General features: G+C 35.6%; 1 protein-coding gene across 2 annotated transcripts in view; it reads right to left on the bottom strand.

The window, feature by feature from the left end:
* The window catches only part of LOC123865413 (Down syndrome cell adhesion molecule-like protein Dscam2), a 108485-nt gene extending 88932 nt beyond the window's left edge, over window positions 1-19553 (bottom strand). For both annotated transcript variants that reach the window (XM_045906413.1, XM_045906414.1), the window contains exon 1: window positions 19354-19553. The gene's annotated coding sequence lies outside the window, so the exon portion shown is untranslated. The remainder of the gene's footprint in view (window positions 1-19353) is intronic.
* Window positions 19554-23786: the final 4233 nt, after the last annotated feature.

Here is a 23786-nt window from a genome sequence, read left to right as displayed (position 1 = left end):
ATTCTGAAAGACCGGTTCAGTCGTGAACCGGGTGATGGGTTGATCATGATGATGGTGAAACTGCACCTAAAGATTTCGGGATAAACCGCTCTGTGTTCAAATTGACAGGCATTACCTGTAATTTAGCTAATTGGGTCGTAATAATGAAAACCCAATTTCATGCTTCCACTGAGTTTGTATCAAAGTCTTGAGCTTCTAATAACTTTGCTAACTTGCAAATTTGGCATACCTAGATTATCTATTTTCTATCTCCATTAGATTTGATTTAAGCCTCAGAGCTACCTACCAAGAAACCATATTATATACTAAGTACATTGATATAGAATTAGGAGAAATTCTGGTTTTAATGTTACAATAGCATTACAATCCAGTATATACGAAGAATTACTTGTTGATTTAAAAGTGTAATTAAAGCATGTTTAAACTGTGTCCACCAAATGTTTCGCATTACATATTTACGTAAAGTGAAAATACGTAGTCGAAACCGTAAATCGTAAAGTTTAAAGTGTTCCTTTCAACCCTACCCGAAACGCTTAAAAACTCTCCAAACACACAAATTTGCACAATCCATAGGATTTACCGGGTGTTAACTGTTATCAGTGGGAAAACTCTTGCAAATTTATTCATGAGGTGATAATCATGTTGGGTGATACGAGCACTAACTTTATTACAATGTTTACACCCAACCAGAAACAAAGTTTTCTTATCACAGATTCTTTTAAGAAAACCCGTGACTGATAATCGAGTTCTGAGGCCATTTATAGCAATAGTAGGAGGCATGAAGTCATAGGCGAAACTAAATAGCAGATTATAGCTACTAATCGTTAACAGGTGCTACCTAAGATTGACTATATATGATATCGTCTACTTCAATTCCTTACTAAGCCAAACTCACTTCGGTTGATTTCTAATGAGAATGCCTAATAATAATAATTAGTTGAGTTTCTGTTTTAGTTTTTATCATTTTTTTAAGACAGGGATTAATGCTCCTACAAAATTAAATAGTTTTTAACAGGTCGTAATAAAAAAATTGAAAAACACGACTGCCCTGCCAAAAATGAACTAAAATATTTTGGTGCCATACAGCCACCACTTTTTTTAGGGTTCCGTACCTCAATAGGAAAAACGGAGGAAAAACCCTTATAGGATCACTTTGTTGTCTATCTGTCCTTTAAGGGCTTTACCTGTACATTCTAAAACAGATTTTTATTTATTTTTATGTATAATAGTTTTTGATTTATCGTGCAAAATGTTGGAAAAAATACCCGAGTACGGAACCCTCAGTGCACGAGTCTGACTCGCACTTGGCCGGTTTTTAAATTAATGACGAAAGTATTCCAACCTTATTAAAGAAACTCAAATCCACATATACCCTGAAAACATTACACTCCTTTTTTGGGCCCTCAAAGTAAGTTTTAGACAGCTGGTTTTCTGTATAATATAGACCCACTAACATCATTTTAAGAGATGGTAAACGGGAACTTTAAAAAGCCTAAAGCCACGTCGATGTGCCACACCGCACATGCATGCATGAAGTATCAGCCAAAACCTCTACACGCATAAAACGTTTCTGCTCAACGTTTCTGATACGAACCGCTAAGGTGTGGAGAGCTTCCATATTTCCTGCCACGTACGACCTCAATACCTTCAAGGCAAGTGTGAATAGGCATCTTCTAGGTAAGCGTGCTCCAACCTAGACCTTAATTATAATAAAATAAGAAATCTTTACTAATATTATAAATGCGAAAGTGTGTCTGTCTGTCTGTCTGTCTGCTATGCTTTCACGGCTCAACCACTGAACCGATTTTAATGAAAATTTGTACAGACTTAGGATACATTCCGGGGAAGGACATAGGCTACTTTTTATCCCGGAAAAACAAAGAGTTCTCGCGGGATTTCTAAATACTCATCCGCTTGATCGATTTGTATGAAATTTGCTACCGAAATAGCTTGCGTCTCTGTTATTGACATAGGCAACTTTTTATCCCGGAAAATCAAACAGTTTCCACGGGATCTAAATCCACGCGGACGAAGTCGCGGGCATCATCTAGTTATTAATAAAATCAAAAGTGATTGTCGTCAAACGCGAGCCTATCGTCAATAAAAAAAAAATTGTTGAACATACAAATTCGCACTAGGTATAGGCGTAAGGCCGAAACTTCTTGCAAATTTATTCATGAGCTGCCGATCGTATTGGGTGACGCGGTCCTCGGTTTTATTATTGTGTTTATGCTCAACTAAGGATCCGCTTATGCCTTTGTTTTTACAGCGTTTTTGATGAAACACGCTCTTTGATGCTCCTTGTATCCCTACGTAATTTCGAGAAATTTCGTTTGAGCGAAATTAGAGTTCCTTTAAACGTTGTGCAATCCTTTGATAGATCTGGCGTTTTCTTTTTCTATCTTGGGGGCCTGTTTATCAGTCATACTACTTATTACCTACTCAGATTTTTAAGGAAATTTTCAATTGTCAGCTGAACTCGACTAACCTCTTAGGATGAATGGATTAAGAACGAGATATTATTTGGAGTGGCTCCGAATTACGATAAAGGAAGTCTTTAAGACTTATGAGGGAAGTAGAAACTGTAGAGATAAATGTATATTGTTACTGTCTAAAATTGATGACTATTTATTATATTTTAAACCCAAATATCTCTCTAGACCCAATATTTACTTTAATTTAGTGAAATTTATAGTTACTAAAATAAAAGTCTTTTCAGTATTGAAACTTTTCTACCACCACGCTTCGGTTATTTAATTCATCAATAACTAACTGACACATCTGGGTCAAAACTTCGCCAAAACATGTTGTTTCGATTCCAACATTTTCGAGGGTTATGAAATAGTTAGGCACTAGTATTTGTACCTACAGCTACACAACACACAACCTATATGACGTGCTGCATAGCTACGTAGATATAAGAGTACCTAACCTATATAGTGTAAATAAATCGTTTGATTTGAGCAAACTAAATTCCTGTGTATGAATTTGAAGCACATGAAGTTAACACAAATTGGCATTAAAATTTTATTTTATTGAAACATCTAAATTAGTTTAATTATTTGGAAGGGATAGTCCCTTCCAAATAATTAAACTAATTTAGTAAATGTATTATAGAAGCAGGCGTTAGTTTGCTATAATCCACCAAACCAACGAAATCTGTATGGTACGCAGCACCACACAAATGCCAACACCCTCATATCCACCACTCTAATTTAGTAAACGTTAATTTATTGTTTAGATTACCACAATACATAGTACTTATGTGGATACATACTCGTAATATCTAAAACGTTCAAATTTTTTACAAGCTAGAAGATGGTCAGATACTATATAACATATCCCTAGAACGTGATACAATATTTATTTCAAAGTGGGATATAAATAAGTAAAATTTATATGTATATTGTATACATATTAATTTCCTCTTAATACTTTTTTGTAAGATTCTGAAGCGTTGCCCAGAGCTGCGTTACATAAAGACCAGTTTAATTACGGCAGTACTTACCGACCTAACTGTGGGTAAATGAATTTTCTGCTCAGCCGACCCAGCTCGTATGAACTAGTTAGTTATGTTTAGCTATTTTTAACCGACTACCGTAAGCTTGTAATATATCATTCCATTTAATAAAAAGTTTACTAAATTCTACCGCAAAATATCCCGATTTCTACACAACTATATTATATACCTAGTTAATGATTTAGGGAGTGACAAAAATGGAAAACTATCATGGTATTTTTAACCCCCGACCCAGAAAGAGGGGTGTTATAAGTTTGACGTGTGTCTGTGGCATCGTAGCTCCTAAACTAATGAACCGATTTTAATTTAGTTTTTTTGTTTGAAAGGTGGCGTCATCGAGAGTGTTCTTAGCTATAATCCAAGAAAATCGCTTAAGCCGTTTGAAAGTTATCAGCTCTTTTCTAGTTACTGTAACCTTCACTTGTCGGGGGTGTTATAAATTTTTAATTTACACTTGTTTTTTTATTAATATTGGTAAGTATTATTCGACACTCGCACCGTATATATCATATGATATCAAGATAGAAATCAAGAAAGTACCATAAATGCTGTCTCTCTTATTATTTTATTGCATAATAGTGATTTTCTATAATGCGTGGATTTATCGTTTTTTAATATTATTTCTCAAAATACTTTCTAAGTGGGAGTCTACAATAATAAAACTACAAGCAAGCTTCTAGACTCAGCTATTTAAGAACGGCTACGTACTTATAATATATGTCCATCAGTTTCTCCTTTAGTACGTATTAGTACATAGATATTGTTAGTATAGATGGATTTTTTAAAGTAAAATTGTTTAGTAAACATTGTGTTCTTTTTTAAGTTTAAGGAAAAAATACCTATATTATGCAAATTTTTTTCCAAGGTCTTTAAGTATATTTACGTTATATTCATTTTATAAAATTACGCTCAGGAACATCAAAGTGTTTATGAGACTCATCAAAAAGTCTTATAAAACAAAACTTAATCAAACATTCTGATGGGTGTGAACACGATGAAGGGATGGTTCCTACTTAACGGAACGAAATTTTATCTAAGGTAATAGAAATCGTAGCACTGTTCCAGTTATTTATCACGCGTAGGTAATTTAAATGATTCCTTATATCACACTAATATTATAAAGGCGAAAGTTTGTATGTGTGTGTGTGTGTGTGTGTATGTTTGTTACTCCTTCACGCAAAAACCACTGGACGGATTTGGTTGAAATTCAGAATGGAGATAGATAATATCCTGGATTAGCACATAGGCTACTTTTTATCCCGGAAAATCAAAGAGTTCCCACGGGATTTCAAAAAACCTAAATTCACGCGGGCGAAGTCGCGGGCATCGGCTAGTACTTAATATATTTAGATTGTATTTTTTTAAATAACAATCGGGAGCAAACGGGCAGGCGGGTCATCTGATGTTAAGTGATTACCGCCACCCGTGAACATTTGCAGTACCAGAGGAACCACCAATGCGTTGCCGGTTTTTTAGGAATTTGTTAGTTCGCCCCTTGAATACTTGAATATTGTAATCTAATGGAAATGTTGTATAAATCTTATGTAAGACTCTACCGTCCAATTTCAGCTTAATATAGTTCCACAAGTCTACAAACTACACACAACTACTTCAGCACAATATATCCTACTAGGAAAGCATGGCTATATGTAATGCAAGCTAAACAATACAAGTTATTTCATCGATAGCAAACTGACGCATCTGGGTCAAAACTTCGGCAAAACATGTTTCGATTCCGACTTGTTTTTGAACATGGAAAGTCTACATAACTTCGATTGGAATTGAGTAATGGAAAATGGAGAATTCTGTAAAATAGTGCAAAATACAGTTGCAACCTTTGTTTATTTTGCTACCAAACGTCTGCCGTTGTTATACACAGCGCAAAATTTTGATAGCAAACTGCGCTATGTCTAGCTATTAAATTTTAGCTAGCTAAGAATGAAAAATTTGCAAACTGGTTGTACCACAGAATTCCAAATCAGTTCCCTATTCTGAATTCTTCTTATCTTATCTTATAAATATATGAAAGGAAAAGCTAACTGACTAATCTATCACGCACAGCTCAAACTACTGGACGGATTGCGTATCTATTATAACGTAGACATCCACTAAGAAAGGATTTTTGAAAAAGCCCCTAAATGGGTAAATTAGGGGTTTGAAATTTGTGTAGTCCACGCGAACGAGGTCGCAGGAATAAGCTATTACCTATAGTATAAATTGACGTTAGTATATTCGACGTGTTTATGCCTTGTGTAAACAGAATGCATTTATTTTTATTATTAGTAGGCTAGGGGGATTTTATTTGGATTCGAACGCAATCTGTCTTTTTACGTTACAAGAGGCACATCTTATATTTTAGCTTTAATGCATCAAGAAACTGGAGGTCTGCATATGGTATTAGTTGCCACAAAATATATTGTTTCAAAGATTAATTATCCATAAGTAGACTCTATTTATATTTACTGCCTAAAGAAAGTGCCGAAAAACGGCTCAACAAGAAATTTGGGAGGCGGGCCGTGTGTGGTAGCACGCCCTCGGAAAGGCTAAAGGTATGTCCAGCATTGGATTCACATAGGCTGACGATGATTTTTATGCGACTTTAGTTTGAAGTCTGAAAGTAGGCGTAGCTCTATTGAAGAAAAGGGACTATAATATAATATATTTACGTACTTTTCCGCATATTAGATAAAAGCAGGTTATTTTTGAAACCGAGAGAAAAATCAAATAGATTATATTCCAATTTTATTTACCTATATAAAAAAAAGGTTACAAAGCAATATGAAATGAACGCACTCGAAATACATACAGGCACATCAAAGCCCTATACGTGTTTCATCTAAAACGCTTGTAAAAACAAAGCTAAAAGAGGCATTCTCGATAATAAAACTGAGGGTCGTATCACCGCATACGATCAGCACCTCATGAATAAATTTGCAAGAGTTTCCCCGACTGATAATACTCAGTAATGTCTTCGGTTTGAGCGAATTCGCTTTTTGGAAAATCGAAAATCTTGCACCCAATTTCAAACCTAGAACTCATTTCTTGAAATTTTGCCCGGAACTATCGTAAAAGCTCTCACAGCGAAATCTAGGAATATTTCATGACTAATAATAATATTTTCTTGATGATGATGATGAGTTAGATTTTTTTTTATTTACTCTTGTGAAATCCTGGATGGAATTCACAAGTGGTGTGTGAACCTACTTCTCAGTGCTCCTACTCGTATATACAGAATACAGATACATCGTACTAAACACATAAATATTATCAGATTCTTGACTAGTTAGAAGTTTCTGAGACATGTCTGTGATATCTTTCTACGTTAACAGGGCTCACTCCGTCACTCGTTTCCACTCGTTTCATACAATCGTAGTTCCAATTTCATTTGAATACTAAGCAACCAAAGTCCATGAAATTTTGCAGACATATTCTAGAAACTAATATCTATGTCTGTGGTTTTCCAGATTTCTGTTAAAATATTCGGTTTCAAAATTACGCGGTCTTAAAAATTTTCATACAAATCTTGGAGCCCCTGTAATTTTATAACTGCATATTTTTAGAAAAATCTAAAACACCACAGACACAGATATTAGTTTCTAGAATATGTCTGCAAAATTTCATGGACTTTGGTTGCTTAATATTCAAATGAAATTGGAACTACGATTGTATGAAACGAGTGGAAACGAGTGACGGAGAGAGCCCTTTATTGAAGTAAGGCTTGGACTCACAGAAGTATTGTGATTTGTAATATAATAGGAAACTGTATAAGGCCCATCACATAGTGTTCAACAACAAACATGCGCAACTTCATCAACGCGACTTTACGGGCGCCCGATAATTTGAGTTACTTAAATATGTACAAAGGAGAAAGTTTGAATATCTGGGCCATATAATTCGCAACTCAAAATATTTTGACCCGCTACAGCTTATAAATACAGGGCAAGATAAAACGTAGACCTAGCCGTAGACGAGCACCCTGACTTAAGAACCTTCGCCAGTGGTTCAACATAAGTACAAGGTCACTGTTTAGGGCAGTGGCAAACAAATCCAGTTAGCCTTAATGATTGCCAACCTCCGGTAGGAGATGACCCTAGAAGAAGAAGATAATTTGATTATTGAAATTAATCAAACATCCTTCCTTCAGTCAGAACAATGTGAACGCGATTTTTTTAGTAGGATAACTTCACAACTATTAACTACTAGCTTGATCCTACTAACTAGGCTCATTATATTTTCATTACAATGCAAAAGCAATTTCCGGCCAGACAATAATAATTCATGCCTTCGGCGGAAAACTGTATCGAAGCTCGACCCACTAATTAGTTGGCTGGTTCTATACAATATGTGGCTATGATCAGATTAGCCAATCGTTATTAATACGCAAAGTTATAAATTGGTGGGATGCATTGATATTTTTCCCTTAATAATATTTTCTATGAGTTTTGCTTAAAAAAAAAATACCTCAGTGCCTGAAGACGAAAGTCTTTTACAATGCTTATTGCTATGCAAAAGATGGTCGATGGTTGATGGTCGATGGACAAATACGGATTCAAAACATGGTCGCTAACTCGGACCTCGTAAGAAAATTCAGAGTCACTTAGCGGGCGATGGAAAGCGCTATAACGAGTTCAAATTAAATGAAGAGATCCCTAGAAGAACCAAAATACCTAAGCATCATAGCACAACGGGTTGCGTAGCTGAAATATAATGGACGGGGCTGAAATAGTCAGTTCGAAGAACCGTTAGACGTTGGGGTATCACTTTGCTGAAAGTCTTTGCGCCAGAAAATACAGCCTTGAGAGACCCCCAAGGCCCAAATAGATAGGGAGATGTCATTTCACGAGTCACAGGGAGCCCCTGGACTCAGGTGCCATAATATGGATATCCTTACAATAGACCTATGTCTATCAGTGGACGTGTATCGATTGCCGACGATGACAATGATTAATTTTTTACCCCCGACCCAAAAAGAGGGGTGTTATAAGTTTGACGTGTGTATCTGTGTACTTGTCTGTGGCACCGTAGCGCCTAACCGAATGAACCGATTTTGATTTAGTTTTTTTTGTTTGAAAGGTGGCTTGATCGAGAGTGTTGCTATAATGCAAGAAAATCTGTTCAGCCGTTTGAAGATTATTAGAGGTTTTTGTGTCGGGGGCTTTTTAATTTTAAGTTATTTATTTTACAGCAAATTTACTGAAAAAAAAAATTGCACTTACAAAAATAACATCTTTATCATGATGTTATTGTCTCCACGCAGGTACTTTTAAGCAATGTCGAGCATGCCTATGTTCTTTAATCGTAAAGCTTATTCGTAGAATAGAATAAAAATAGAAAGGTTTTTTGCTAAATAAACTTTTATAAAGTGCCTTTGAATCGTCAGAGCTTGGTAGAAAATGCTTTGACTACTTTATATTATCGAAGGTTTTGTACAGAATAACAAAATATTAAGAAAATATAGGAGATCAAACGTACCTACATCAAAAAGGTTGGCATGTGACAATATTTGAAATTGTAAGTAAAAGGCACGATAATTTTTGAACCTTAGGATATACAAGTAGGTACAGTCAAAGCAAGAATTTTGGTAACGTGATGAAAGTTAAGCAATTTTTATTTTACGTAGTCTTTTTATTTAATTTGAAATTTAGTAATGTAGAAGTCCTAGGATAGAGTTTTTGAGAATGGGATGGATGCATTGGTATCCTCAGATTTCACTAGTTACGGAGATCATGGTATAATCAATGGTCTATCATAAAGCTCTCACAGACGTCGGGTAATAGTCGGTCTGAAAAGAGTCGACGTAAAACGCAGGACCAAACTACAAATGCAAAACACAAAGAAAACGTTACCGCAGAAAGATCAACTTTCGCCGATCTCGATTCGATTTTTGTCAAAAAACACATAATAAGATGATTGAACATAGCGCTAACAATACGTTTACAGGTGATTACAGTATGCGATACTTACCTATGTACCTAGATGTAAAACGGAATTCCACTTTTTAACCCCCGACCCAAAAAGAGGGGTGTTATAAGTTTGACGTGTGTATCTGTGTATCTGTGTATCTGTGTATCTGTCTGTGGCCTCGTAGCGCCTAAACGAATGAACCGATTTTAATTTAGTTTTTTTTGTTTGAAAGGTGGTTAACGACTAAGGCGGTCGTTGTCACATAAATAAAATTTCAGATAAAAAGCGGTTCTCTGAGTCAGACCAAAAGGGCGGGCGCCTTCAAACTTGACGCAAAGTGCCGCGCGGAGGCAGCGCGGCTGCAGCGCTAAGGCCGGGCTGCTTTGTAAATCCATATCAATAAAAACACGGGACTGCAGCGCTACAGCCGCGCTGCGCCCACACAACAGTTCATCTATTTTCTATTACCGTTTACTACACAGCTGATGTAAGCATCAAGTTCCTTATCGATATTGACTGTACATTTGATGTTTCGAGGAATTATTCCGGAAATAAGTAGGAGATTGTAGCGAAAACGCAAATATTTCGATTTGCAACATCAAAAGAAAGGTTTTGTATTGAAAGAAAATAATATGTGAAAGAGGTAAAGTAACTATTCAGTAACTTGTTATTGTATTATGAATTACTAGATGATATCCGCGACTTTGTCCGCGTGAATAAAGGTTTTATTAATCACACGGGAACTCTTTATTTTCCGGGATAAAAAGTAGCCTATGTTTTGTCTCAGGTTACAAGCAATCTCCATTACAATTTTCAGCCGAATCCGTCTAGTAATTTTTCGTGAAAGAGTAACAAACACATACACACAATATAATAAGAAGAATACTTCGTACATCCATGATGCCTACCGAAGAAATGTTCTTTGAACCTTGACAGTACAGTTGTAAACTAAATGGTACCTATTTTAGTTGATGTCTCTTTTCCCGAAAAATCAACGAGTTCCAAGCGGAAATACCTAAATTCAAGTGAATTTAGGTATTTCCGCTTGGAACTCTTTGATTTTTCGGGATAAAAACTTTAACCAATGCCCATCTCCAGAATAGAAGCTATCCCTGTGCCAAATCGTTGAGTGGTTGAGCCGTGGAAAGATAACACACAGACATACACACTTTAGCATTTGTACATAGGTATCGCGCTCAGCTGCATGAAACAGTCCAGTCTTCCACGCTGGCCAAGTGTGTATTGACAGAATTTGAGAACTCTTAGGCATGCAGAGATGTTTTCCCTCGCGATATTTTCGTTCTTACGCTTAGCAGACAGTCTTTATTCATTTTAAAATTAAATTAGGTAAACTAATTACCTTGTTTCATGGTCCCTAGTCCATACCGAGTACCGCTATAAAATTAACTAAAACTTTAATAAGTATTACTAATTCAATTCAAAAAGTTAGCACCCTGCATAAAACCAGCTTGGTTGACACTTACAAATTTGTAACGTCAAACAAAATAGTACACGAGTAAGTACTTGCTAATATATACATGATAGTTCACATTATACTGGTTGTATAAGAATACACAGGGGAAATTATGTTCGGGTAAATCCATATGCAGAATGAATTATGAAAACTTATAGCCAGCATTATGTTACATTATTTTGCTAACTTTATGATACCGGTGCAATATTACCTTTCGCTTTTATAAACTAGACATAATAAAACTTCGTTTACGCGATAGCAACATAACTCAACCGAGGCATACAGGGTAAAAAATGTAAAATTAAATGATGCCCGCGACTTCATCGGCGTCGATTTAGGTTTTTAAAAATCGCGAAAATCAAAGAGATCCTCTCTTTGATTTTCCAAAATAAAAAGTAGCCTAGGTCATTCTCCAGGTCTTTAAATATGCACTAGGTCAAAAATCGTCGCACACTGTTGCACTTTAATATTTCAATTCTAGAGCTTTTTAACCCCCGACCATAAAAGAGGGGTGTTATAAGTTTGACGTGTGTATCTGTGTATCTGTCAGTGGCATCGCAGCTCCTAGTTGTTTGAAAGGTGGCTTGATCGAGAGTGTTCTTAGCTATAATCCAAGAAAATCGGTTCAGCCGTTTGAAAGTTATCAGTTGTTTTCTAGTTACTGTAACCTTCACTTGTCGGGGTGTTATAAATTTTTAATTTACACTTGTTTTCTAAATACTCAAAGCAATAGATAAATAATATTATAGTGATAAAACAAAATAAACAAGAGAATAACCCAGGGGAAATTAAGTTCGGTTAAATCCACCTGTACGATGATTTATATAACCTTAGCCGGGTATAATGCTATAATTTGACAGCCTGTGATAATTTATAATGTGTGAAAATATCTTAATATGCGAATAAAATTCTTTAGCTCGGAGAAAAATGTAAAATGAATTTGAAATAATATGAGGTCTTAGGTCCAGTTCTGTTATTTGTTTTTCATCAAGTAGTTCAAATCATAGTATTATAAGTAGGACTAGGTATTAAGTATGGTTTTTATTTTTTGGCAGAGCGTGTTTAAATGTCTAGGTAGGTACCTACCTAATAGATAAAATCTTATTATCTGTCTTACGATCCTGTCCTACGAAAGAAGGAAACTAAAAAAACCCCGAGTCGGGCTCGCACTTGATCGGCACTAGAAATATATATTCTGTAAAAATTTCAACTTTCTGCCTATTATGGTTCAAGAGATACAGCCCACTGATAGACGGACGGGTGGACGGACATCGTAGTCTTAGTAATAAGGTCCCTTTGGGTATGAAACCCTAAAAAGCACAATCATGGAAGGAGCATCGAACCACCCTGGTAGATACATAAAAATCACCATAAATAAAAATTAAGAACAAAATATTATACCTACTAAACAATTTAAAATATTAAAGAATGAAATTGAAAGTAAAAAACAAAACAAAGAATTTCAATGAGTTCGTACGAAAGTCCCTACTATAAAGTACAACGCTAAATAAATCTTCAAAACTAGCGAATTCAAAAACATAGCCACTAACGCAACCAACTTTGTTGACACCTTATATGTCCGTTTCGCCAAGCAAAATAATGTAGTGATAATAAACACAATAGTTCACCGTAAACTGGATGAGAGAGGAGACCCAGGGGAAATTATGTTCGGCTAAATCCATATGCAGGATGATTTATGGTAACCTAAAGCCAGCATTATGTTATAATTTGACGGTTCGTTATGATTTTATTTATATTAAATAGTTAACTATAATTTGAAAGCTATTTATGTTTATTCTAACCCTTCACACTGGCGGTAGAGACAAATGATAGCAGTGGCCTTAGCATGTCCAAATCTCATGCTCTGTCATAGTATGATAGAGCGAAATTATGTGCACCCTATGTCAAAATGATAACATAACATCTCTACACCGGACACTCATGTGTCAAAGTGAGACAAGAATTTCCCAGTCCTATTGCCACTTGTATCAACCAGCATGCCTGAGTTCCATAATGTTCTCAAAGGTGTCTGAACTTTGCCAATCCTTACTTGGCCAGCGTAGTGGACTGGGGGACTGTGGCCTAATAATATCCGTCTCATTTTGAGAGATTTTAACCTACTCGTGCTTGACAATAAATGTTCATTATGATGACTGATAACCTGATTAATTTTAATGCTTAAACTTATTTATGGTTATATATTACGTTCAGGGACTCATAATAAAATAACATCAGACATCCGCAACTTGGTCTCAAGTTATTACTAAATCTTACTTTATTCAGTGTCCCGCATGGAACACCCTCGTCAACTTGACAGACCCAGATGTATCCCTAAGTTAGGTTTGCGGCAAGATTTTTATTAAAATGTTTGCCAAATTGGTATATACAGACACAACATCTAGAAGTAAGTATTATTAATTTGTATTAACTCATGATTAAATTAACAATGCAATACGGACAATTTTTATTTAACTTAGGAACATTATTGAACTCTCAGGCATGCAAATTTCCTCGCGCAAATAAGAGGCGGACGTCCTAATCACTAAGCTTTCACGGCTTATTTTAAACTAGCTGATGCCCGCGACTTCATTTGCGTGGATGTAGGTTTTTTAAAATTCCCGTGGGAACTCTTTGATTTTCCGGGATAAAAAGTAGTCTGATCCAAGTGATGTGCTAATCCAAGGTATAATCTATCTCCATTCTAAATTTCAGCCCAATCCGTCCAGTAGTTTTTGCGTGAAGGAGTAACAAACATACCCACACACACACACACATACAAACGTTCTCCTTTATAATATTAAGTGTGATACACACTTAGTATTTCTACCTTCTAATGCTAACATATATGTTTTTAAAGCTAAACTAATCAAAATATAGTTATGTAGGTACCTACCAGTTTTCTTTTTTCAGAATAAGCTTATGATAAACTATACCTATCTAACTCTAAAATATACTAATCACTGCCCGTATTATAAATACGAAAGTGTGTTCATTTGTTGATTTGTTCTTCAATCACGTCGCAACGGAGCAACGTCATGATTTTTCGCATGGGCATAGTTAAAGACCTGGATATAGTTAAACACTGGGTAGGTATAGTTAAACATTGGCTACTTTTTATCACGGAAAATCTAAGAGTTCCCATGGGACTTCTAAAATTTAAATCCACGCGAACGAAGTCGCGGGCATCAGCTAGTTTTATCATAAGTAATTTATGTAAATAATTGGATTTATAAATGGCAAGTGAAGAATAAAACTTTCAGGCAAACATCTGAGCTACAGAGAAACAAAAATAGAAAATTCAATCTTAAGTTTTGCGTCTCAGTTTATTTAGCATCCCTTGCTCACAGGGGTCCAGACTAAGTAAGTTTCAATTGAAAAAAGTTGATGAATAAAGGTTTTGTAGAAAATGTATCCTACGCATAAAATCCTAGAAAAGGCTTTATTTTCTAGGTCAGTAAATAAGAGAATGGCGATTCTCTTATTTACAATTCCGTTTTTAGTAAGTCTAGTAAGTAGAAAAGCCACTATATTACATTTACATTATTAATTTTATCATTAATGCATGTACATAATCTGAACTTGTTAACTCAGGGAGCTTAAAAATAATTATTATTATTGTTCAATGGCTACTATAGACTATAGAAAAATAATTATTGACAATCAAAGAGCTTACAAGTCGTTAAAAAAAGCTTAGAAGGAATTAGAATTTCATAGTATAGAATGGCAAAACAAAGAAATTTTCTTTATTTTTTAACTAATTGACACTCGTGACTTCGTCCGCGTCAATTTAGGTTTTTCAAATGTCTTGTGAAAACTATTTGATTTTCTGGCACCAAAAACAGCCTACGTCCTTCTCCTGAATGCAAAATATATCTGTAACAAACGTTGTAATCAGTTAAACGGATGGACCGTGAAAAGCTAACAGACAGACAGACATGCGGATAGCACACACACACTTGCGTCATTATAATATTAGTATGGATTTTGAGATTTACTTACGAATCGCAATGTAAGCACCTACAAGTATATTCAATTTCAGCATACCTTGCTAATATTGTAGGCCAAATCAAATATTAAACTAAAGCCCAAACTACATCCCAAGGCACTCACATGGTTCTTAATGAAATCGATATCGTTTAGACCTCATATTAAATTCAATTATCAGTTATATGGCTTTCTGTTGTACAAATTGGACACAATTTACTTAGCCAAATTATTATTAGGTTATAATATCAAAGTTTCGAAATACAATACGAATGAAATTACTTGTAGATTGTTTGTTTTTAATCATATAGGTAACGACTTGCGTAGTATCGGTACAATTTCATTTAACAGGGCTCTCTCCGTCACTCGTTTCATACAATCGTAGTTCCAATTTCATTTGAATACTAAGCAACCAAAGTCCATGAAATTTTGCAGACATATTCTAGAAACTAATATCTGTGTCTGTGGTGTTTTAGATTTTTCTAAAAATATGTAGTTTTAAAATTACAGGGGCTCAAAGATTTGTATGAAATTTTTTAAGACCGCGTAACTTTGAAACCGAATATTTTAACAGAAATCTGGAAAACAACAGACATAGATATTAGTTTCTAGAATATGTCTGCAAAATTTCATGGACTTTGGTTGCTTAATATTCAAATGAAATTGGAACTACGATTGTATGAAACGAGTGACGGAGAGAGCCCTCTTAAGTAACTTTAATATTATCTATTGTCAAGACGTATTTCCGATCATTTTGAAATACAAAAACGAGATTGTTGTTATCATTTTAGATGTTTCGATCAATTCAGGACAAAGAAAAGTTGTATTATATTAGATTAGTGCTGTTAAGTTATTTTCTTTCATAAGTGCACTTGTAATGGACAACCATACTGCAGTGGATTTGTATAATATTAAAGTCATAATTGTATGAAGTTGTTGGTGTAAATAAAATTAAAAAAAGAACTTATATTACTATTATTTTTATATTCCTGTGAAAAGTGCCCACAGACATTTTGGCCAACTTCTAAATAGGTACATTATTTCGCACTGCTATAGTATGACGACGTGTCCCTCTTTTCACCCAGAAATTCCGAGGAAAATGCAAACTTTTTTACCAGATATTCATACATCTTACTCTATCCATTGTTCCTTCGTCCCCTGTCAAATAATATGCCCCTAACTCAGCTAGAACAACTTTCTTAAAAGGACGCAAGGGAAAACAATTTAAAAGAATGTTTTGTAATTCGGAAACAAATGATAAAACAATAATATTTGAAGACATTTCATTGTTAGTTCATCAACTTTACTTACTAAATAGTTTTTTGTTTGGTACAATTATAATTATTATTTATCTTGTTTTATTCTATGCTTTTGTTCTTGATATCTTTAATTTAATTGATAGAAATATTGATTTAAATCCATAAAACAAAAAATCAGCTCTTCTCATTATAGAAGAGTAGGTTCTTGTTTTTACTAATACTTAAAACAATGAATATAATACCGAACTTATTTTAGCTGTGAATTTCGTTTACATAACGATTATTTTTGATCACAATGGGTGTCTTGGATACTCTAACTAGGATGCTTATTGCATCACTACGAATGTCTATAAAAGATGATAAACACAGTTGATATTAGCAGCAAGAGATAGTAATTTAAGCTGTTTTTGTTCTGATTAAAAACTATGGTAAATATGAAGGGTTACTCTCTTACATTTTTGGACCAGTACACAAAGTTTACAGCGGTAAATTAAGCGCTATATTATCTTCTATATCCAATGTAAGTGAAAGGTTGCCTTTATCGATAGGTACTCGGACCTATTACAATATTTATTTACTACCCGTGGCAGCCGCTAGCTAGAATAACTCAAAATTTAAAAAACCCCCGACACAAAAACGTCTATAAGAAAACTGAAAAAGAGCTGATAACTTTCAAACGGCTGTACCGATTTTCTTCGAACAAGAACACTCTCGATCAAGCCACCTTTCAAACAAAAAAAAACTAAATTAAAATCGGTTCATTCGTTTAGGAGCTACGATGCCACAGTCAGATACACAAATACACACGTCAAACTTATAACACCCCTCTGGTCGGGGTCGTGCCTTGGGTCGGGGGTTAATAAAATATGTACCTATTTTGCTACCAACCCTACACTTTGTGATACAACCCTTTACTTACGCATATTGTATGAGCAATTATTATGTAGATCAATACACAAACGTCCATTAATTACAAACTAACGGCTTCTGATATAATTAACTACAAAGCGCTTTGTCAATTTAGATTAATGTATGTGTATACGTCATAATACTATTCGTGTTTGCATTTGATTTTGAGATAACTAAGTCGATACATCCATTGCATATTAGAGCTACCTACTCATTCATGTATGCCTGGTATGTAAAGGCTGAAACAGACGCTGAGAACGATGGCTGCGAAGCTCAAAGTCAAAGTCAAAATCATTTACTCAAAGTAGGTACTATTGTACTCCTTTTGATGATCAGTATTGTTTGTTTTTGTACGATATAGTTGCGTAACTTAAAACTAAAGCTACTAGGGTTCCAAACGCGCCCAAGTCTGAGAATAGCCCACAACAAACTCAACCAGAGTGAACTAGAGCGAGGGAACTCTCCGTTTGATCATGAAATAATCACAATAATAATCATAAGTATATTAAACTGCCCTTATCTTCCTTCATAGTTCCTTGCATAAAGATCTATATTATGTCGCTGAAAGTTCCGCTAAAGACGCTTACAATGTTTTCTATCTTGCTTACGAGCCATGACGCATCTTCTCAATTGACGTCGCATTCGTCATAACGCCTCACCTTCTATCGACGATAACTTCGACGAGATTCAGTGTATTTTGCATAGTAAGCAAGCAACTCATTAAAACGTGAAATGCAACCGTCTCATCGAGAAACGGTCTGAAGATACTGCGTAACATTCCATCTCATTAATTTTCAGCGCGTTTTTCACAAAATGTGTTTCAGGCCCACAGAATAGTACAACCAAGAATCAGCTGCCGACCTGGCGAGGTAATTTACGCAGGTGTGTCACGACACTTAGCAGTTCATAATCGCGCATCGTGAGTTTGTCTGACCAAACCCTAACATATTCTTGGACACGTTGCGGTCGCAGGTTTGTTTGGCCAAGTCCTAAGATATTCTTGGACACACCGGCGGCGTCGTCGCGCGCCGCTGCCTCGCAGGTTTGTCCGTGTTGTTGTTCGTATGTTAGGACTTGGTCACCTGAGTCACCTTGTGACTTAGGTGACCAAGTCCTAACATACTCGTATGAGTCGTATGACATGGGTGGTTTGCTATAACCATCAATTGAATTAATGATGACCCTAATCTATGACTGAACATTATACCTGGCCACGTAAGGAAAATTAGGTTATGTATTAAAAAAATGAAAATAGAGATAGTATTAGTAGTAGTATTTGAAGCTCCACGTCTTTCAGTAGGTATGTGTCTCGCACACACCAGCGTACGAATTTGTCTCTTCTGTCTTCACTTTTAAAATATTCTATTGTATGAGATTTGCTTATCTGGCGTTTTATCATATCTGGTAATAATACATTATTTTCCATACATTACGTTTCGCACACAGTTGCTTGGATTCAATACTAAGTCACGCAGTTCTGGTTTAGATAAATATAGGTAGGTAAGTCAAAAAGGAATTAGGTACATACTAAGTATTAGATTAAGGATAGTATGCACATACTAAACTAGGTTGCCCGTTTCATTATGTAAAAGTTCATAATTAGTTCACTAACTAAGTCAACTAAAACTGTGATCTAACTTTACCAACTAAATGGCGCAAACTACGAAACTACGTATTTTCTCGTAATTCTTGATAAATTATATGGCTAAATTACATTACACCTAACTCTACAATTTGTATGTAACGGATAATTTGCTTTCTATGAATTCAACTAAGTAAAATAAACTTATATCTAAATTAAAACTAAAAATTCAATTAAGTACTTAATCATATACTTATTGTAGAAAAACATTTAAACCATGAATAAGTAGGTATCTCTACAAATTTTCCTTCTTGTACATTTTTTTTTGTATAAAAGGAAAAATAAAGTTTGAATAGCCTACTTAGCCATTTTTTCGGCTAAGTTTCGCTAACCTATGCGGCTACGAATAAGTTCATAAACTTATGTAAGTGGCCGGCCCAACTTATATTACCTGTTAACTTAATACTGTCTACTGAACTGTTGAAAACTTTGTCCTAATAGCTGGCTATTAATGGAGTGAACTTCTAATCTCTACTTACCTATTTAGCACTAAATTAGATTGAACTCTTTTTGCTCAGATTCCTAAAGTTTCTAAATTCCAAAACTCAAATTAAAAGCTAAAATTTCATTAAGCTTTTAGCCTTAAAATGACCCATTTTGTTCAGATATTACAGAATAAAGAAACAAAATTAAAATGCATGAAAATTAATATTTTACTTACCGTAAATCCTCATGAATAATTAAATATCAAAGTTTTAACTAAGCCACTTTGAAACTAGAATTTTTTTTGAAAATCGTCACACATGTTGAAGTCTATTAAAATAGCGTTTTCTTTTATTTTTTACAGAAAAAAAATACAAGAGTTCGAATTATTCGTTCCCGCCAAACTGTATATCGAGCGACACTACCGCCCCCTACAACTGTTCGCGCGTCACTGGAAAACGCCAGCGGAATGGGGATGGAATGGAAGCTGCAAATGATAGCGCATTCCAAGTTTGAAACGATAAGGGTGGTACTCTATTGCTGAAAATTAATTTAATTAATATGTGCAAGTTTACTCAACAACTAGCCGTGTCCGATGGGGGTTCCCATCATCCCCTACTAACCCCCTTAGGGTTGAAATGGCCAGCAAGGGATGAATTTTTAAAGATCCTTTTGTAGTGCTCACCCATATACCTAAAGAACTTCTGTGTAAATACCATGCTTCTAGCACATAATAAACTTAGTGCCTGAATAGAATCTACCTTATAGTTCCTTCTGGAGTCGCTATGCGTTTTTTTGTCAACCAGTTCAAATTTTTTGTTAAGTAGGTAAGTAAGTTTAAACTTGGTAATGACCAAGGCAGTATTTAGTTCGCTAATTATAATGATAAATACCTACGATATAATATTATAATGATTAAAATAATGTTTTCTGAAAATGGGAACGTCCGTAAGTCGTTCTATTGGGAAAATAACTTTACAATGGACTTAATAAAACTTAATGAATAAGTTATTTCAAAATGATGCCTTTCTTGAGTCGTGATAGCTTAGTGGTTAAGACGTCCGCCTACTATTCAGGGGGTGGGGGATTCGATCCCATGCATCTCTAACTTTTCCGAGCTATGTGCGTTTGAAGCAACACTTGCTTTAACGGCGAAGGAAAACATCGTGAGGAAATCTGTATGCCCGATAGTTCTTCATAATGTTTTCAAAATCTGCAAATCCGCAGCCAGCGTAGTGGACCAAACCCTTTCATTCTGAGACGCTTAGTAGTGAGCTGGTGATGGGTTGATTATGATGATGATGATGATGATAATTTTTGTAAACAGTTAAAAATTCGTCCTATGTGAGTAGGTAACTTCTTCTTCTTCTAGTGCCTATCGGAGGTTGGCAATCATTAAGGGTTGCTGGTTTTGTTCACCGCTGCCCAAAAATAATAATTATTAATAATTTGATTTGGGCATTATATGGCCTAGATATTCAAGATTTCTCCTTTGCACACATTTGAGTAACTCGGTAGATTTGATTTCCCCATTCTCTGAAATACCATGAGATAGTAAATACATTGAATTAAATATTATATTATGTAGAAGGTATTAGTTATTACATCCCGCTCCGCTGTTTAATAAAGCCACATCCTAAAACCACGTGACAGCGTTTTGGCGCGATACAGCCCTTCATCATACAAATTGTACACGAGTAAAATATGATTTGAATTTTGAATGCTTTTGACATTAGTTAAATGCCAATGTTCGTCGTTATTTAGCTGTACTTTGCATTTTAATTTGAATAATATGTTCCTCTGTATTACTATGGCATAAGTATATTCAACTTTTCTATTATTTTTATTATCATTATAAAATCACCAAAAATCTGAATAAAGATGACTTTCTTCGATTCAATAACTTAAAAGTTAGTTATAGTTAGTTCATGACATAGCCGTAGCCAGGAATTGTATTGGGGGGCGGGTTTGGTACAAAGCTTTGTAAATTCGAGAACTATTCATTGTCCATCGCCAACGTGCTCTGATTTTTGATTTGAAAAAAGTGTTGAGGGGTAATTTATTTTGCGAGTACATAATAATTAATTTTATGACGAAAAGGGGTCAGAAATTCGGAAAAACTATGTCTGCAACGCGCAACCAGAAAACGCCACAAACATTTTACGCCGTAAATATTTCAGCGTGTGGCTACTGGCTGTGTAAAAAAAACGAAATGCACCTCAAAGCAAGTTGACGTAGAAAGTTATACGAGAGAAATAAGTGCCAAATTCACAAATCCCATATTCTCCTAGACGGACGTGATCGTCAATGCCACAGTTCACGACAGTTTAGTAACTTGTAACGAAACTTCGAGGCTTCCACGTCACTGGCAGGTGTCAAATGTTACAGGTAACATTAGCGTCAACTGTAGGTCACATTTGACGCTAGGTAGGCTACGAAACGAATGATCAAGACGTGATCAATTTGAAATAAATTAATAAGTAACTTATTGCTTTTATTAGGCAAAAATCACATCACACTAATGCTATAAACACAAAAGTTTGCGGCCCAAATACCACCAGACCCGATGTGTTACCAGACACACACTCGGTAAGGACCCAACATGTGTATGTGTGTGTACTCTTTCATGCAAAAACTACTGGACTGATTTGGCTAGGAATGAAGATAGACTATATCTTTGGTTAACACATAGGCTACTTCTTACTCCGTAGAAATCCATGGTTCCCGCGGGATATACATTAAACATAATATATTCACGCGGACAGTGTCACGGACAACATCTAGTACATAATAAATCGATGTATGCGTGAATATAGGGGATGAGTTTATGGATTGCGTCGTAATGGCACATTATATTATTCTGTCAGTGCGCAAGTGGGACGACGGACGGGAGACCTTAAATTGCAGATTTTTCTGTACGTCACAAATGCACTAAAGTGTCTCCAGAGGGGTCTAAGAATAGCACGAGTTGAGGCGAGTTGATCCGCCATATTGGTGCCAAAAGCATATTCCAAAAAACGTTACGTAGCATTCAGAGATTAAACGAACTTAGCGTGCAAAATGAAAACAGAAAACCCTTTCAAAAATTCCTCTTTCATTTCCGAAACGAATTATCCCGTCCGAATCTCGTATCATAGTTTTTTCCGTCTCCGGGGAGAAAATTAGTATGAATCCCGCATGCCGTCATTAAAACATCTGAAAGACTCAACTTCTGATTCGTAATTCATGAGACCATTAAGAACTTCCTGCAAACTTAAATCGACTTGCCTTGTACTCGAATACAAACTTATTTTGTAGTTCCGTGAATTCTTTTCAAACAATTTTCAACCCTGATTGCTGGTACAAGTCGCAGTTTATGGTTTAACTTACTTTTATAGCAGCATAAATTAAGTTTGTTAATGTGATCGGTACAGGAATGACATTGACAGATTCTGCAGACTAATGATTAGTGTAATGTCCACCCTAATTTAAAGAACGCTTGGGAAAGAGGGATAAAACACGTTGTACTTAGCTCAAGAAATAAGGAAATTGTGACAGTTAAAAATTAAGTGAGACATCAAAAATGCAGTACCGACTAATATCACAATAATTACCGGCATCATTTATTTACGCGCCATTACTTCGTTAAGGCGAATGACATTTCCTTCTGAGCTTTCTTAATAATCTCAATCTGATATTGAAAGTCCAGATTGAGATTAAAAAGGCTTATAATATACTATGTCAGTTAGGCGAATTCTTACGTATAGTAGGCGATGAAAAGCGAATGCCAACTTCAAGGTTCTCGTATGTTGTTTGGCGTGCCGCGTCGCGATCCAGTATCCACTTCACATCAAGATCGCTCACGTTGGACGCCGCGTTAGTGTGGGTATCAGTAAGGTAAGTAACCTTGAAACTGTTACTGAGAATTTCTTTGCAAGGTGTAAAAGGCGAAAAACGAACGAACGTGGCGAAGCAACGAACGTGGTCATTCGTGTGAGAGAGATACTCGTAGAGTACAGCTTTGCATTGTTCGGGTATCCCAGGATTCAGGCAGGTCGTCAACCAACAGAGGTCCACTGCTGGGCATGCCTAAGTCTTTTGTAAGAACTTCCACGCCACGCTATCTCCAAACTATACGTCTTGTGTACTTGCGAAGCTGCAGTGGTAATGGACTTTACCACTTCAGCTCGGTAAGCTGCTGGGCTATGTCACTTAATCTGGTTGTTCTAATCCTTGTTTGTGATTTGATCACGTAGAGAAACTCTGAGCATAGCTCTCTCCATCACTCGCTGCGGGACTCTGAATTTTCTTATGAGACCCATACAGGTTGTGCAAATGATTTTTTAAATGATTTTTTAGCTTTTTCCAAAAATACGTAGTAAACTGTGCATAGGCTGGTTATTCGTGGTGTTACATGGTGGCTGCAATTTTTTAATGGTACCTCAAATATGAGAGGGTCTGTACCCAAAGATGGTGGGAAATACATATATACATATATAAATATATTTATACACCTACATTCGTTTTTAAAAATGTGTTATGCGACGAAATTAAAGAGTAATAAAATCAGAGGTTGTAATAAGCAGTCTAGACGGCTTCAGGCTGATTCGTCGGAAGGTAAGCCTTAACTCAATATTTGATTTGTACCAGATGAGATCTCTATCACGTTATGAGCGTCTACGTTCTACATTT

Source organism: Maniola jurtina, chromosome 5, assembly GCF_905333055.1.
Source record: "Maniola jurtina chromosome 5, ilManJurt1.1, whole genome shotgun sequence".
Classification (NCBI taxonomy): domain Eukaryota; kingdom Metazoa; phylum Arthropoda; class Insecta; order Lepidoptera; family Nymphalidae; genus Maniola; species Maniola jurtina.
Note: the sequence above shows the minus strand (reverse complement) of the source record. Positions and strands in the feature narration are given on the sequence as shown.